Here is a 17,142-nt window from a genome sequence, read left to right as displayed (position 1 = left end):
GATTCACTGTAACCATGACAGAGGTCAGCCTCCCTCGTGAGCACACAGCAGAGGGAGGGAGGGCTGAGGGCAGACCTGGAGGAGCAAAGAGGAGACAGAAGCTCTCCAGCACAGTTTTAAAGGCCATCTTGTGAGCAACAGTCTTCCATGGGAAAATAAATTTGAGAAACACTGAGTTAAACAAAGTTAAACCAATTATATCCCTGGTAAAATGAAGCGGGGAAGCACTGTGAACAAGAGAGGTGGGATGTGCAAAGGCTCACAGTTAATAAGTGGGGATAAACGTACACTGCGGGTGTCAATGGTCTTATGAAGCTGGAGTAGGATGCCCAAGTGGAGGAGGGCAGGCAGGGGGCCATTAAGTGGAAGACTTTACAAGCTGAGGACTTCAGCGTATATAATTACGAGGTTTAATTTTATTCAAGAGGTAATTGAGAGGTATGCTGGGCTCCTTAGAATGAGAGTGACCTAATCCAAATAAAAGCCAAAGAAAGTATTCATGCTGCTATGTGTGGGATGCATTGGAATAAAGACAAGAAACTAAGAAGACAGAAAGGAGGCAGCTGATACACTGGGATCTAAGGTGGCCGTTCATTATTATGGGATTATGGTGGGAATGAAAAGGAAGCAGGAGAGCCAGAAAAGCTTCCAGAGGAAAAAATGCTTAGCGGCAGGCTTGAAGTAGAAAGCAAAGGAGGGAGATACTTCTAAAGGTGGAAAATAACTGCAATGTTATTTCATCATAATTGAAGGTCTAGGATACTCACGCAGTCCAGCCAACTCCAATCAGCAACCAGTTCTCTCATCCCCAACAAAAGTTAGAAGATGCTTTATGTGAGAGGTCAAAATAACACAACCCCCATCCACTCCATTGTGCCACCGGAGAGCCACTTCTTATAATAATAATATAATTGAGACGAAAACTGCAGAAGCTTCTTGAGGAAAAAGCTCAGAAAAGAATAAGCTCATAATGGGAAATAATCAGTGTAACTGAAGAAAACTGTGGAAGGATTGTGTTACCAGATGCAATAAGAGAGTGTCTTTCATGATTGCAGTCGATGAGGACCTCCACACTCCAGCAGGCAAAGAATCAGGAACCAGGGAAGAAAGGCCATGTGCATGTTTTCTACAAAATATTAGTCTCTCGTGCCGGCACCTGAGCTTTTCATGGAAATGCATAAAGCTGTGTCCCGTTCCCCATCACAGCCTCCAAGGAGGACACAGGTAAAGCCTCACTCTCTCCAGCCACCCAACCTGCCACAGTGGACAGGGAAGACGGTTTTGGCATATACCATGGCCCCAAAGTAATGGCCATTGTTCTGAGAGTTGGATGATACAGACCCTGGCTCTGCCACTCGACTTGAGCAAACCCCTTCACCTCTGCTTCCTCGCCTTTCGAACGGAAATAACTTAGAGTGATAACACGATTACATAAAATAATGTAAATAAAAACATTTCATGGACTGAAAACTATAATCTGGTTTATGGTATGACTGTTCATTGGGATCCTTTTGCTATCAGCAGTCACCACGACATCCACTGGCCCCACCTTGAGTAGAAAAGGGCATTTGGAGCTCGGGACTTGGGTGCACTGAAGACACAGAGAGACGCCATCCACAAACGGATTCTCTAGGGTCCCCAGTGAGTGGGAGAAAAGTACCAAGAGCCCAGAACTCGGTTTCCTCCCTCCCTTCTTCCTACCTGGTTGCCATGGAAACCCCTAGTCATACTTCCAAAGATTCATTTGACCTGCCATTTTGATGTGATAGAGACAGAAAAATAGGCTTTAATATAGTTAGAATTAAAGACTAGTGTTAATTGCTTCTACAGAATTTTTCAGCCATTTAATTAAGGAAAAAGCAAACAGCGGTAATTTTCCCCAAAGGTCAGTGAACAAGAACATAGAGGTAATTGCTCTTCTCTCAGAATGGCTTCAACTTGCCTGATAAAATACCGTCTCCCCTGAGTAAGAAGTTACTGTTTTCCCAGAAGACGTGGCAGAAAATTAGAAAATGTCAACTGTGATGACAGTTCCCATTACAGAGGGCCTGAGATTAAGAAGAAACCATGAGCTGTGTCCTCTTGCCACATCAACCATTAAAGATTAGAAGAGGGACTTCCCTGGTGGTCCAGTGGTTAAGACTCCATGCTCCCAATGCAGGGGGCCCGGGTTCGATCCCTGGTCAGGGAACTAGATCTGCATGCCGCAACTAACAAGTCCGCGTGCCGCAACTAAAGATCCCACGTGCCGCAACTAAAGATCCCGCGTGCCACAACTAAGAGTCCGCATGCTGCAACTAAAAAAGATCCCACGTGCCACAGTGAATATCCCACACGAGGCAACGAAGATCCCACGTGCCGCAACTAAGACCCGGCGCAGCCCAATAAATAAATAAAATATTTTAAAAAGATAAAGATTAGGAGGGATCCAAGACCCACAAGTTACCGACGATATCACGGTAGTCCAGTCAGCGGGTCATGTTAGCAACTCCAAGAGTTCTATAAAACTGAGAGAGTACATTTCAGACTGTGGATGTGATGACCACACAACGAGAGCTCACGTTTATTGAGTGCTGACAATGTACGCTAGGCACCAGGCAGAGCTCCTTCCCTCCATCAGCCCACTGAATCCTCACAAAAATCTCTTAAAGTAAGTGTGATTATCTGCCTCCGCTCTACAAGCAAGGAATCAGAGGTTTAGGGAGTTAAGTACGTAAATAGCTGAAGCCCTCCAAGAGAATAAGGAGCAAAGCCACCATACCGGTGTGGACAAGTATAAGAATCCCAAGGGCAAAGCAGCCTGTCCATAAATTCAGGGTGATTACCATCAGCATCTCAAAGTTCTTGCATCTTCCTGCTCACACAGACCCTCAAAAAAAATCCTCCCACCCCAAAAGAGCAATAAAAGCCTTCACAAGATGCCTCTCCTGTGCCCATGGACCAGCTTGTCAGCCAGTCAGCACCTGCCATTTTCACAGCCCTTTCTCCTCCAGTTCCCTCCATCAATGTCTTTGCTAATGCAGCCACTAGGGGGAGACTCAATGCTGACATGGCTGACGGACGTCTTGGAACAACCTTGCCCATGTCTCCTCCTCGTCCAGAGTTGCCAGTTTTGAAAATGCCAGAGTGGTCCTGGGTGCCACGGAGAAATGGGGACACTGGCTCTCATCCTTTCACAGTGATGCCCGTTGTCACATGGACCCTGAAGCAGCTCACTGAGTGTCTGAGTGTCTTCCTCATGAGGGTTCAATACCTGACCCTCCTTTCCTAGTTTTCCCCAGTCCCCTTCCCTGCACCTCAGGCACAGAAGCAAACACAAGAGAACAGAATATCGAAGTCAGTTTACACTAGGGTATTTTTCAGAGCACCTTTCATAATTAAAACTTCTATAATTCAAGAATAATTTTCCTGTAGGATTGACAAAGAATAGCATCATGTAGTTTTGTTTATCAGTGACCGTAGTAACAGCACAGAGTTTTCGATTCACTCAGTCCTCCAGTTCTAAACATATGTGATTACGGACTTTTTTTTTTCTCATTTGGGGAGGTTCACATTAGTTCAAATTTTGTTCCAGAAATAAGACTTTGTAAGTATATTTTTAACCACATTTATTTCATATTTACATAACCCAAATTCACATAAAGCTATATTAATACAGGAATATCTCAGCCCTTCCCACTTTCCGCCTGTTTCTAAAGAGGAAGTAATCTTACTTGTGAGTTAAGCGCCGAGTGTCTCCTATGGAGTGTGGAATCTGGGAAATGAGATGATTCTCAGAGAAATAAAACCAGATTACCCACCCCAGAGGCCCAAATGTATCACAGAGGGTCAGATACCGGCTAGCTTTAGGAAGGTATGACTGTATATGAACAACTTAGGGATGGAAAAGAAAGAGGTGGTGAATGAGGGAGTATCACCGTGATGAGGGTAGAGTTTAGAGGACAGGACAAGAAAGAGATACTTAGCTCTATACTTGATCGGGGACTCGTAGTCAAGAGACCAAAAAGCTGCGCCTTTTGGCTTCAGGGAAGAGTTTTCAAAGATTAAAGAGAAAACGGGAAGAGAACATTTTATTTTTTCATGAGCCACTTCCAGAGAGTTCTTAGGAGTGCTGTTATAAGGCATTATAGAAAGAAAGACTGAGAACAATAAAGATGTCTAAAGAAGATGCTCTTTGAAGCTCTGCTAGCATTAAGAATGTACTCCCCTCTTCGGCATTTTTTTTTTCAAGAGGCTGAGTACAGATGTGATTTGCTGTCAGTTATGTTTTTCTGCCACAATACTGTTTCTTTGAAGGCAACATTGCTCAGAGACTGAGCCATATAGGGCTTCAGTTGCACTCAGGTTATACAGAGTAACAAAGAACTCCCTCTCTTTTCCGGAAAAAAAAAAAATTGGCCCTCAGGCGTATCATACATATAAACAGATACCAACCAAGGCCACCAACTTCTGAATCTCAGTATGACATGAACTGGGACATAGACCATAAAAGTTGAGTGCCTTCTAGAATCGGCGCTATCTTCCTTCATACCAGTAGGCGTGTTTAAGATACTCAGACCCATTCAAATACTCTGGATTTTTCACAGCAAATACTGCCAAGAGATTTGTGTTTTCTGGGTAGTTTTAGATACGTGCATCTCCATATCCTTTTTTTCTTCCCTTATTCTCCTCTTTGGGCCACAAAGTCAAATTTTACAGATCTCACTCCACTCCATTGCTGAATCCATCCCATTCTCCCTGTTTAAAACTAGGATCACAATCACCTCATATGACTGCTCATATCAGTTCCTAGTGGATTAAAACAACTACCATTTATTCAGCTCATGATTCTGGGAGTTGGCTTGTTGCTCTTCTGATCGGGGCTGGCTCAGTAGATCCCTGCTGGACTTCTCTGTGCTCCTGGCGTCAGCTGATGGACAGATGATGGCTGGATGATCTAAGGTGGTCTCACTCGTATGTTGGGCGGTTGGCAGGCTCGAGTGACAGAGCCATGCGCCTTTCATCATCCAGCAGGATCGCCTGGGTTCCTTCACACAGTGGTCACAATGTCCCAAGACAAACAAAAGCAGAGGCCGCATGGCCTCTTGATGCCTTGGTTTGGAACTCACTTGATGTCACTGGTCACAGCAAGTCCCCAGGCCAGCCTCAGTTTCAAGGACCGGGAGATAGACTCCATCTCTTGATGAGAGGAGCCGAAAAGTATTGAGGCCATTTTTTGCAATGTGTTTTACTATTGCTGTATCTGAATGCATTCTACCCCACTGCAGAGAATGACACTGCAGCTGAAGCTTCATGCACTCTTCCTGCCATTTACTGGCCGCTCCTGAAGCGGGAGCAGTATTTTGGCAAAGCTCCTATCAAGACTACCAAAAGGTAACCACTTACATGGGTGTGTGTGTGTGTGTGTGTGTGTGTGTGTGGTAGTGAAAGACCTGCGTATGTGCTAAATTCCAGTAGAGCCGCTAGCGTTGCTACACGGCCTGCAGGGAGAATGTCCCCTCTTATGTATCTTCATTAACCGGTTAATCGAGTGGAAAGATGGCCCTTAGAAGAGGACTCTGCCGTAACAGAGTGGGACATAAGACATACAGACGAGACACATCGAAAAGGATGAATCCAGAGACTGGAGACAGAGATAGCCAAGGTCACCCGGTGGAGAATGGGAGTGGGGTTGGGAGGGAAAGGGCCCTTCACTAGTTACAGAGCGATAGAATGTCCTAGAAATTTGAGGGGGCTGCTACTAACAGATAGTAGGCACATGAAATGGTGATGGAAAATTCCAGTCACCTCACAAGTTTATCTAGCCCCTTTTTTCCTAGCCTACCCTCTCCCTTCCCACCTCCCCCATCCTCACTCCAATTCACTGATCCCCATTTGCAATTTGCTAAATGATGTCTTCTTTGTCTTAATACCCTGCCAGCGCCTGACACAGTGACCAACTCATAAAGGTGGTCAGCAAGAATGAATGATGCTTGGGGGGGATGAATTGGGAGACTGGGATTGACATATATACACTAATACGTATAAAGTAGATAATTAATAAGAATTACAAAAGATAAATAAATAAAATTCAGATCAAAACAAAAACCAAAAAAACGAATGAATGACGGCAAGACCCTGACCCTTGAAATTAGTGAGTTGATCGATTCACTTTTTCCCTGAAGTTTTCCCTAGGTCTGAGTGATTAGGTAATGCAGATCAACATCATTCCCAACTTCATCGATTCTTTTATAATTAACTTCTTATAAAGTGGTGCTCAACAAAAGCTTGTTGGATAGAAGGAGGGATGGACAAATGAACACCAAGGGTGGGAAGGAATTCTGAGGTGCAAATACAGCAGCAGTCAGAGGTGGAGCCTGGGACAGACAGCGAGGTTGTCCAGAGGCTTTCACTGAAGAAGAGACATGTGGAGGATGAAAACATTCCCCCAGCTGCTCTGGAGCAGCCAACTCACACAACAGCAAACCTGGTGCTTTTATCCTCAGGATGTCTCTGAAAAGATCTGGCCTCGTGATCTTGGGTTGTTTTAGTTTTGAACCATGACTTTGCTAGGTAATGTTTTAAAATGCGAGCTTCCTTTGAACGAGTTTTTGCATAGTCCTTTGGCTACTCAATTAGTTCTCTCCAAAGTCTGATCCTCATTTCCACATCTGTGTCGTCCACAACATCGACAACATTTGTACACTGTGATAGAATAATAAAATCATGTAGCTTACAGACATCTGTAGCTCTCAGTGTTTTAGAAACGCAGACCTGTAGTATCAAAACTTTAAAGGATAAAACCTGTAGCCATCATTTTATTTCTCTGCCTATGCAATCCAACAACATTACAAAAATCCCGTCATACGACATAAACTGTGGCATCAAAAGATAACTTCAATAAATGAAATATTGTTCTGTCCTTTCTGTTTAATTATGTAGTCCCAAATCCAATTTTGGATTGAAAGCCACTTGATTGATTTTGAAACTATGTATGTCGGGAATAGTCTCTTCAAAATTATAACCAAATAAAGAAGTTAATAAAATCGACTTTTTTTAAAAAAATGCAAAACCTGCCCATATCTGGTATCTTCCTTCTGTAGAGTCTGGCATATTTTATTATTTTATTTCAATTAGTATTCAAGGAGAGCTTTTGAAACCATTTTGATTACCCTGACAGCTGAAATAAAATTTTTACAAGAGCAGCATATTTGGAGCCAAAGATCGGGTTGACACAATGAATGCAATGATGAAAATCATTGTACAGTAGTCCAGCTTAGCATATTGGCTTCATTTAAAATTTATATCACAAGGGTTTAAAAAAACAAAAAACAAAAAACAACACTTTTCCTCTAAAAGAAAACAGTAGCTTTCAATTCTTTCTGTTGGCCACAAAAAGTCCTAAAGCTTTGGAGACTTGAATAGTTATCAGAGTCCCAGAAACCCATTACCCAGCATCTCCGAAATATTTTCAGAGGTTTTGAAAAGGAAAGATACCCTGGGAGCTACACAATTAAGAAATGAGTCAATTACCAGAACAGTAGCCTCCGATAGAGACTTAATAAACTGTGCTTGAACATGTGAAGTGCTCCCAGTAAAAACCCGCCCTCTCAAAACTGTGTTCTAATGGACACTGACGCAGTAGTGGTCGCAGATTCAAACTGGCAATCAGATTCAAGACACATTTCAGGCTTTCGTCTCCATTTACATCCCTTTGTAGAAGGTTAGAGGACAGGGAACAGCATCTTCCTTTCATCAGGAACCTGTGGTACACAGAATCATGGCCCCCCCAAAGATGCCCACATCCTAATTCCCAGACCTGTGAATATGTTATGTTAAATGGAGAAAGGGAATTAAAGTTGTAGATGGAAGTAAGGTTGATAATCAGCTGACCTTAAAATAGGGAGATTATTCTGGATTGTCCAGATGGGCCTAAAGCAATCACAGGAGTCCTTAAAAGTGGAAGAGTGAGGCAGAAGAGATTAGAGGGATACAATGTTGAGAAGGACTCAATCCACCATTGCTGACCTTAAAAACGGAGGGAGAGACCACAGCCAAGGAATGCAGGCGACCTCTAGAATTTGGAAAAGGCCAGGAAATGCAATCTCCCCTAGAACCTCCAGAAAGGAACACAGACCTGCTGACACCTTGATCCTAGCTCCGTGAGATACGTGACAGACTCCTATCCTACAAAACTGTAAAGTAATATGTTTATGTTGTTTTAAGGTGCCAAGTTTGCGGTCATTTGTCACAGCAGTGACAGGAAACTCATACGACACTCAACAGGTACCCAAGTGCACAGCTTATTTTGTCCCCACACCCACGCAGGAAATGCAAGGCTGCCAAAGAATGACACCCAGGGTGTGCATAGGTCACCTTGACACAGAGGCACCACAGCTACAGCTTCCCGACAATCTTTCATATGGGGCCAGTGATACAGGCCCCAAACCTGCATGCCAGCGCCCAGCAGCCCTGGTCCAGGAGCAGTCTCCCAGACCAAGGCCTCACAACAAACGGAACAGGCACAGTACGCCACATTCATTGATCGCTACAGCCCGCAGAGACACAGGACTGAAGTCCTTCTCACAGGCAGGCTGGGATCAGCCCAGGGCTGAAGTGAACCCTTTCCTCACAGTTATGGTCCCAATGTCATTATATCTACTACATTCTAAACCTGAGCAATCTGTCTTTGTTTGAATCTTGGGTACAAGTAGGGCCCCCTCCCCACAGACATCAAAGGCCAAGGACTTGCTTTCCCTGGACACAGGCAGCTTGGAAGGACACGGCCGTGTTTCAGTGCTCAGCAATTCAGTGCTCCATGTTACTTTATGGAACATCCCTACCACACGTGATGAGAATCAGCTGTGTTTACATCACCACGAATTGGGACTTCCCTGGTGGCGCAGTGAGTAAGACTCCGTGCTCCCAATGCAGGGGGCTCGGGTTCAAACCCTGGTCAGGGAACTAAATCCCACATGCATGAGGCAACTAAGGAGCCAGCGAGCTGCGACTCAGACTCGGTGCAACCACATAAATAAATAATCAGGGAAGGATTTAAAAAATAAATAAATCACCAAGAATTATGCAGGAATAGAGCTAGAAAGAATGACAGGCATTCTGAAGATACATTTTTGTCAAGGAAGAAGAGTGACACGCGCACCTGGAGATGAGCACAACACAGAGTAGCAGGTGGTAAAGTAGGATGCAATGAGATGCAAAGCTGGAGGACTGGAGGAGGGAGGAAGAAAATTCTGGAAGAATCAGTGAAGAGCAATTTAACACAAGGAATGGGTTAATATCAGAAATGGGAGACATCAGGGGCAGGTTTGTGACAGAAATTTTTTTCTTCTTGGTTGTTGACTAGCTCTAAACCTCACCACGTCTGCAGTCACCCTTCCTCCTATCTGTTTGGGAGCCTGGCTTCTCTACCCTCCACACAAGGACAGTAGCAGGCCAACCCTCTTCTCAACCCCCACGCTGGGAAAAAGAAAAGATCAGCTGGCTGAGTACTGAAGCATAATTCTATCTTATGACTCAATATGTCACAAAATAGAATCCATTGTTTTTTGCTACTTCTATATAAACACCTCTATTATGTCCACAGAAGACAAAGGTTACCTTGTGAGAGAAATTATTCATGAGGGAAGAAATTAGAATTTTGAACAACCCTCTTAGGTGACCTATACAGACGTATGAAAATAGGACTTCAATCTATACTAGATGACGAATCCAAAAAGATGAAAACATAATCAAATTGCAGTAGCACTCAATTTAATTTAACCTTTGAGGGGCCTGGTCAATGGTCTCTTAAAATTAATTTCACCCAGTGATTCTCCAGGGAACAGAGAGAAAGAACTTATATTTAAATACATGCATGCACAGTTATAAACATACTTTATAAATGTTTATAAATGTAGTTTATTTGCCTTTATGTTTTTTCTCCCAACAAAGAATTCTAGATTGATTAAGGCTTCTCAGCTTAAAAAAAATCTCTGGAAAAGAGGCTTCATTCTGAAAAACTCCAGGATTAGTGTTCAATCCTGAAGTATTTCTGAAAAAACTTTCACCAAAAAATGTAAATTTTACACTGCCCTCATTATTAAGCCAACTTGTAATGGGTTTTTCTTAGGGTTTTAGCACTTACGAGATTCCTGATTAAAAATTCACCAAAAGTTTAATATCCAACAATAAGTTCAAAGAAATACTCAGACTTCCTTTTCTAAACTTTTGAGTGGGTCATTTAATTCCTGTAAAAAATATTAAAGTAGAAATCAATAATCTACCAATTTGACAAGGTTCTTCCACCTGTAGGAACAAGATAAACTTAATAAATTGTCGGCACTAACCAGAAAAGATTAACTATATAATTTACCCAAAGTTTAATGGAACAGCTGAATCAGGGGACGCTGTGGAGAGGTGTTTCATGGGAGAAAAAAATGAGCTAATTTATATAAGGGAGCTGCTGCTCGATTAAGTTTAAGAAGGAGTAATACTACTGCCAAGGGCTGGCATTTAGGAGCAGGAAGCAGCATTATAAATTGGATCCAACTTTCTGGAAGGCAATTTGGCTATATATATATATATATATATATATATATATATATCTATATATCTATATATCTATATCAAAAGCCATAATAACACATGACCTCATTGAACAGGACTTCTGTTTCTTGGAATTTATCTTAAGAAAAAAATTACACTATTCCTTTTACTTTATTATATTAAACAAATAATTTTATTATTGCACAACATGGATTACTCTGTTGTTTAAAACTAGAGAAAACTAGAAACGATGAAAATGCTTACCAATTAAGAATTGTTTAAATAAATGGTCTTTCTTCTCCTACCCTCGCCCCCTCCAGTCTATTTCCAACACAGCAGCCAGCATCATCTTATAATTAAAATGCAATGACTTGAATGTTAACTCGACTTACTGTGGTGATCATTTCACACTATATACAAATATTGAATCATTATGTTGTACACATGAAACTAATATAATGTTATATGTCAATTATACCTCAACAACAATAACAACAACATTTTAAGGCAATGACAATGGCCATGTCACTCCTGTGCTCAAAACACTCCAGTGGTTCCCCTCAATCAGGGTCAAAGCCAAATCTGTATTGTGCTCTAGGCCATTTAAGTGGCTCTTCCTTGAGCAAGTGTATGTGCCCCAAGTAACCTTTCATGTTCACTTTAGACACAGAAGAGCCTAGGATCTTAGCTCCCTTGTGAAGGACATTCCATTTGATATTTGCCTTGACACCCTCCTACATACATTTTTTTAAAAGTTTTCTCCAAAACTGTAATTATATTAGAGATACTGAGCAGAAAGCTGTTTTTCCCAATCACCACCAAGTGACTATCATCTCTCATCTGGACTACTGCAAAGCTGCCCACCCTAATTATTCTTCCTACTTAATTTATTCTCCACACTACATTTCTTTTTTTCAAAAATATGGTCACAATTTCCCTCAAGCTTAAAATGCCTTCCCATTTCTCTGCAAATGAAGATCCAAATTCCTGATGGTCAAGGTTCTGAAACAGTGCTATACAACAGAAACATATTGGGAACCATGTATTGAATTTTAAATTTCATAGTAGCCATATTTTTTCAAAAACTTTCAAAATGGTAAAAATAATACTATATTTAATTTTAGTCAATCTATCCAAAATATGGCCATCTCAATATGGAATCAATAATTCAAGTAGATCTTAAATGTTATCACTACAAAAACTACACAGCTATGTGAGGTGACTGATGTGTTAATGAACCCCACTGTGGTAATCATTTTACAATATATATACAGTGCGTCTCAAACTGGACAAGCCACATTTCACATGATCTGCAGCCCCATGTGGCTAGGGGCTGCCCTATTGGACGATGCAGCTCTGCAACAGGGATCCCCAACTGCCAGGCTGCAGACTGGCACAGCAGGAGGTGAGCGGCAGGCGAGCAAACGAAGCTTTATCTGCCGCTCCCCATCACTCCCCATCGCTCACACTACCAGCTGAACCACCCCCCGCCCACCCCACCCCCGCCAATGGCAAAAGTGTCTTCCATGAAACTGGTCCCTGGTGCCAAAACGGTTGGGGACAGCTGCTCTACAAGGTCAGGACTATGCCCACCTCTTCAGCCTTCTCAGGCTATAGACCTATTTAACCTTCAGGTACTCAAAACTCCAATTCTTTGAACTCTCCTAGTCCTTTATACATGTTGAGTTTTCATACAACAGATGATTTGAAAGAAGACAACCAAATTTTTTAAAGGACAAAAGATTTGAACGAGGACTTCCCTGGTGGCACAGTAGTTAAGAATCCGCCTGCCAACGCAGGGGACATGGGTTCGAGCCCTGGTCCAGGAAGATCTCACATGCCATGGAGCATCTAAGCCCGTGTGCCACAACTACTGAGCCTGAGCCCTAGGAGCCCGCGTGCTGCAACTATTGAGCCCACGTGCCTAGAGCCCATGCTCTGCAAGAGAAGCCACCACAGTAAGAAGCCCGTGCACTGCAACAAAGAGTAGCCCCCAATCGCCTCAACTAGAGAAAGCCCACGTGCAGCAAAGAAGACCCAATATAGCCAAAAACTAAAACTTAAAAAAAATAAAAATAAAAGTAGGAGATTCAAGATGGTGGAGGAGTAGGTGGACGTGTTCATCTCTCTTCAAGGATACATCAGGAATACATCTATAGATGCAACAATTCTCACAGAACACCGGCTGAAAACTAGCAGAAGACCTTGGACACCGGAAAGGACTATAAAGATCCCTGCATAACCGGGTAGAATGGAAAAAAGGGAGGAGGAGGAGGGGAAGCGGGATGGGACCTGCACCCTGGGGCGGGGGAGCTGAAGCAGAGGAGAGATTCCCAAATTCGGGAAAACCCCTCTCCTACAGGGAAATCAACTGGGACAGAAGGGAAGCATTTGAGGCTGTGAGAAGAGGGTGACACGGCTGATCTGTGGCAGATGGGACAGAGTGAGAAACACACAGATGGTCCCTACCACAGCCCTCCGTGTCCCGGACTGGGATGTGTGTTCACAGGTGTGCGAGGGGGCAGCGAGCTGGCGTGTGGGGATTGGAGAACAGGACCGGAGAGAGAACTGCTGTTGGCTGTGGGAAGATGGACTGAGGGGATGGGAGGGAATGCCTACAGAGGAAGACAGGACTGCCATGGAAGCAGGGCACTACTGCTGAGTCACACGCAAGGGGAGGAGCCACTACTGTAACCGCTCTCTCCCCACACGCCAGCGCCTGCCGATGACAATAAAAGAAGCCCACTCAGGGCTGGCTCTTAAGCGCCGGCTGCCGAGCAATAAAAAAGCCCCCTCAGAGCTGGCCCTCATGCGCCAGGTGCAGGGCAATGACAAAAAAAAAAGTCGGGCCAGGGCTGCCCCTCATGCGACTTACACCAGGCACCAGAAAAGGCCCTCACTGGACATATCTCTTGCGCCTGTGGCCGTTGGCTTCCCTGTGAATTTGGTGTCGCTGGGCCTCCCATGATCCAAGCAGTCATAGCATCTCTGCAGCCTGTCCTCACAAGGGCAGACCCAGAAGCTCCAAGGCAGCCTCAGGACCAGACTCTTCTGGGTGGACCACACGCAGAGGTGGGGATAAAACCAAAGCTGAACCCCAGGGATGGGGTGACTGAAGAAGAATATCAAAAATCTTTCCATCAGCTGTACGAGTTACAGACTGAACCCCCGTCATCAGCTAGGTAGACTCTGCATCTACGAAATATCTGAGTAGATAATGAGCGTTCCTGCAAATGAAAACGGCCTAGCTCTGGCAGCTGTGGACTTCGGGGGCAAGCACATGCAGAAACTGGGCCATATCAGAGTCTGAGTGGTGCCCACAGGGCCCACAGCAGGTCCAGAGACCAGCCCAGAGGCAGAGGAGAGCCTTTTGGGGAGGCAGAGGTAGGCTGTGGCTCATGGTGTGTGCAAGGACACTTACAGCAGAGACTCCCGAGAAACATAGTTATTACTATTAATTTTCCTACGTTTTGATTCATTCTGTTGTTGAATTTGGCCTTTTTTTTTGGTTTCTCTTTTTTTGTTGTTGTTCATTTGTTGTTGTTTTAGTATTTTTTTTAATTTAGTCTTTCGGGATCTCCGTGTTTTATAACATGTTTTTTTTATGTATTTCTATTTTTACTTTGCTTTTCTGTTATTCTGTGTTCTTTTCCCTTATTTTCTTCTTCTTAACATATTTTTCTTCTTTTCTTTTTAATATATGTCCATTTCTACTTTGCTTGTCTGTTGTCCTGTGTTTCTTCTCTTTTATCATTATTTTTTTAAAATCATTTTTATTGGTTTGTTCTGTTTCCTTGCCTTATTCTTCAGTTGGCACACTGCTTTGGTTTTGTTTTTAGATTATGTGTTTTTGTTAGTTTTGATTCTAATTGTTTGATTTCGATTTTGAGTTCTTCTATTTGTCTGGTTGTTCTCTTCCTTTTTGTTTTATTTGGCTCTGTTTTTGCTTCTTCTACGTGTGTTTCCTTGTTTCTGTTTTTGTTTGTTTGATATTGTTTTTACCACTTCTCTGGGGTTTCGTTTGTCTTTTTTTTCTTTAATATATCTTCTACTTTATTTTTTTTTTATATTTCAATTTCTACATTGCTTTTCTGTTGTTCTGTCTTCTTTCCCCTTTCTCTTTTTCTTTTTTTAATCATTTTTGTCGGTTTGTTTTCTTTCTTTGCTTCATTCTTCAGTTGGCACCCTGCTTTGGTTTTGTTTTTGTGTTTTTGTCAGCTTTCTTTTTAATTGTTTGATTTTGTTCTTGGGTTCTTTTGTTTGTCTGGTTGTTCTCTTACTTTTTGATTTATTTGGTTCTGTTTTTGTTTCTTTTCTGTGTGTGTGTTTCCTTGTTTCCATCTGTTTGATTTTACTTTTCACCATTTGTCTGGGATTTTGTTAGTCTTCTTTTTTTTTTTTAATCCCCTTTATTGCCAGGATGAGTGAATTGTGGGGTCTTGGTCCCTTGACCAGAAGTCAGGCCTGAGGCTCTGGGGTGGGAGCACCGAGTCCAGGATGCTGGACACTAGAGAATTCCCAGCCCAGGGAAGATTAACTGCCGAAAGCTCTCACGCAGGCCTCTATCTAAATCCAAGAGCCGGCTCCACCCAACTGCCAGCAGCTCCCAGTGCTGGACGCCTCACACCAAACAACAAACAAGACAGGAACACAAACCCACCCATCAGCACACAAACTACCTAAAGTCATACTAAGCTCACAGACACCCCAAAACACACCACCTGACATGGCCCTGCTCCTCAGAGGGAAAAGACTCAGCTCCACCCACCAGAACACAGGCACCAGTCCCTCCCATCAGGAAGCGTATGCAAGTCACTGAAGCAACCTCACCACCAGGGCAGAGAAAAGAAGCAAGAGGAACTATGACCCTGCAGCCTGGGGAAAGGAGACCTCAAATACTGTAAATTATACAAAATGAGAAGACAGAGAAATATCTTGCAGGCAAAGGGGCAAGATAAAAACTCATAAGACCAAATAAATGAAGAGGAAATAGGCAAATTACCTGAAAAAGAATTCAGAGTAATGATAGTAAAGGTGATCCAAAATCTCCGAAACAGAATAGAGAAAATACAAGAAACGTTTAACAAGGACCTAGAAGAACTAAAGAGCAAACAAACAATGATGAACAACACAATAACTGAAAGTAAAAATACTGTAGACGGAATCAACAGCAGAATAACTGAGGCAAAACAACGGATAAGTGAGCTGGAAGATAGAATGATGGAAATAACTACCACAGAGCAGAATAAAGAAAAAAAAATGAAAAGAACTGAGGACAGTCTCAGAGAACTCTGGGACAACATTCAATGCACCAACATTCGAATTATAGGGGTCCCAGAAGAAGAAGACAAAAACAAAGGTTCTGAGAAAATATTTGAAGAGATTATAGTTGAAAACTTCCCCAACATGGGAAAGGAAATAGTCAATCAAGTCCAGGAAGCACAGAGAGTCCCCTACGGGATAAACCCAAGGAGAAACATGCCGAGACACATAGTAATCAAACAAAAATTAAACACAAAGAAAAAACATTAAAAGCAGCAAGGGAAAAACAACAAATAACATATAAGGGAACTCCCATAAGGTTAACGGCTGATCCTTCAGCAGAAACTCTACAAGCCAGAAGGGAGTGGCAAGATATATTTCAAGTGATGAAAGGGAAAAACCTACAACCAAGATTACTCTACCCAGCAAGGATCTCATTCAGATTAGACAGAGAAATCAAAAGCTTTACAGACAAGCAAAAGTTAAGAGAATTCAGCAACACCAAACCAGCTTTACAACAAATGCTAAAGGAACTTCTCTAGACAGGAAACACAAGAGAAGGAAAAGACCTACAATAACAAACCCAAAACAATTAAGAAAATGGAAAGAGGAACATACATATCCATAATTACCTTAAATGTAAATGGATTAAATGCCCCAACCAAAACACACAGACTGGCTGAATGGATACAAAAACAAGACCCATATATATGCTTGCTGTCTACAAGAGACCCACTTCAGACCTAGGGACACATACAGACTGAAAGTGAGGGGATGGAAAAAAGATATTACATACAAACGGAAATCAAAAGAAAGCTGGAGTAGCAATTCTCTTATCAGGCAAAATAGACTTTAAAATAAAGACTATTACAAGAGACAAGGAAGGATACTATATAATGATCAAGGGATCAATCCAAGAAGAAGATATAACAATTGTAAATATCTATGCACTCAACATAGAAACACCTCAATCCATAAGGCAAATGCTAACAGCCATCAAAGGGGAAATCGACAGTAACACAATCATAGTAGGGGACTTTAACACCCCACATACACCAATGGATAGATCATCCAAAATGAAAATAAGGAAACACAAGCTTTAAATGACACATTAGACCAGATGGACTTAACTGACACTTATAGGGCATTCCATCCAAAAACAACAGGATACACTTACTTCTCAAATGCACATGGAACATTATCCAGGATATATCACATCTACGGTCACAAATCAAGCCTCGCTAAATTTAAGAAAATTGAAATTGTATCAAGCATCTCTTCCAACCACAACACTGAGACTAAATATCAGTTACAGGAAAAAAACTTAAAAAAAAAAATACAAACACGTGGAGGCTA

The 17,142-nt window shown here is 42.4% G+C and overlaps 1 non-coding gene across 1 annotated transcript; it reads left to right on the top strand.

Moving 5' to 3' along the window:
* Nucleotides 1-2,118: 2,118 nt before the first annotated feature.
* On the top strand, nucleotides 2,119-2,191 carry TRNAW-CCA (transfer RNA tryptophan (anticodon CCA)). The gene has a single exon. It is a non-coding gene; the product is annotated as a tRNA-Trp (tRNA).
* The last annotated feature ends 14,951 nt before the right edge of the window (nucleotides 2,192-17,142 follow it).

This window comes from Delphinus delphis, chromosome X, assembly GCF_949987515.2.
Source record: "Delphinus delphis chromosome X, mDelDel1.2, whole genome shotgun sequence".
Classification (NCBI taxonomy): domain Eukaryota; kingdom Metazoa; phylum Chordata; class Mammalia; order Artiodactyla; family Delphinidae; genus Delphinus; species Delphinus delphis.
Note: the sequence above shows the minus strand (reverse complement) of the source record. Positions and strands in the feature narration are given on the sequence as shown.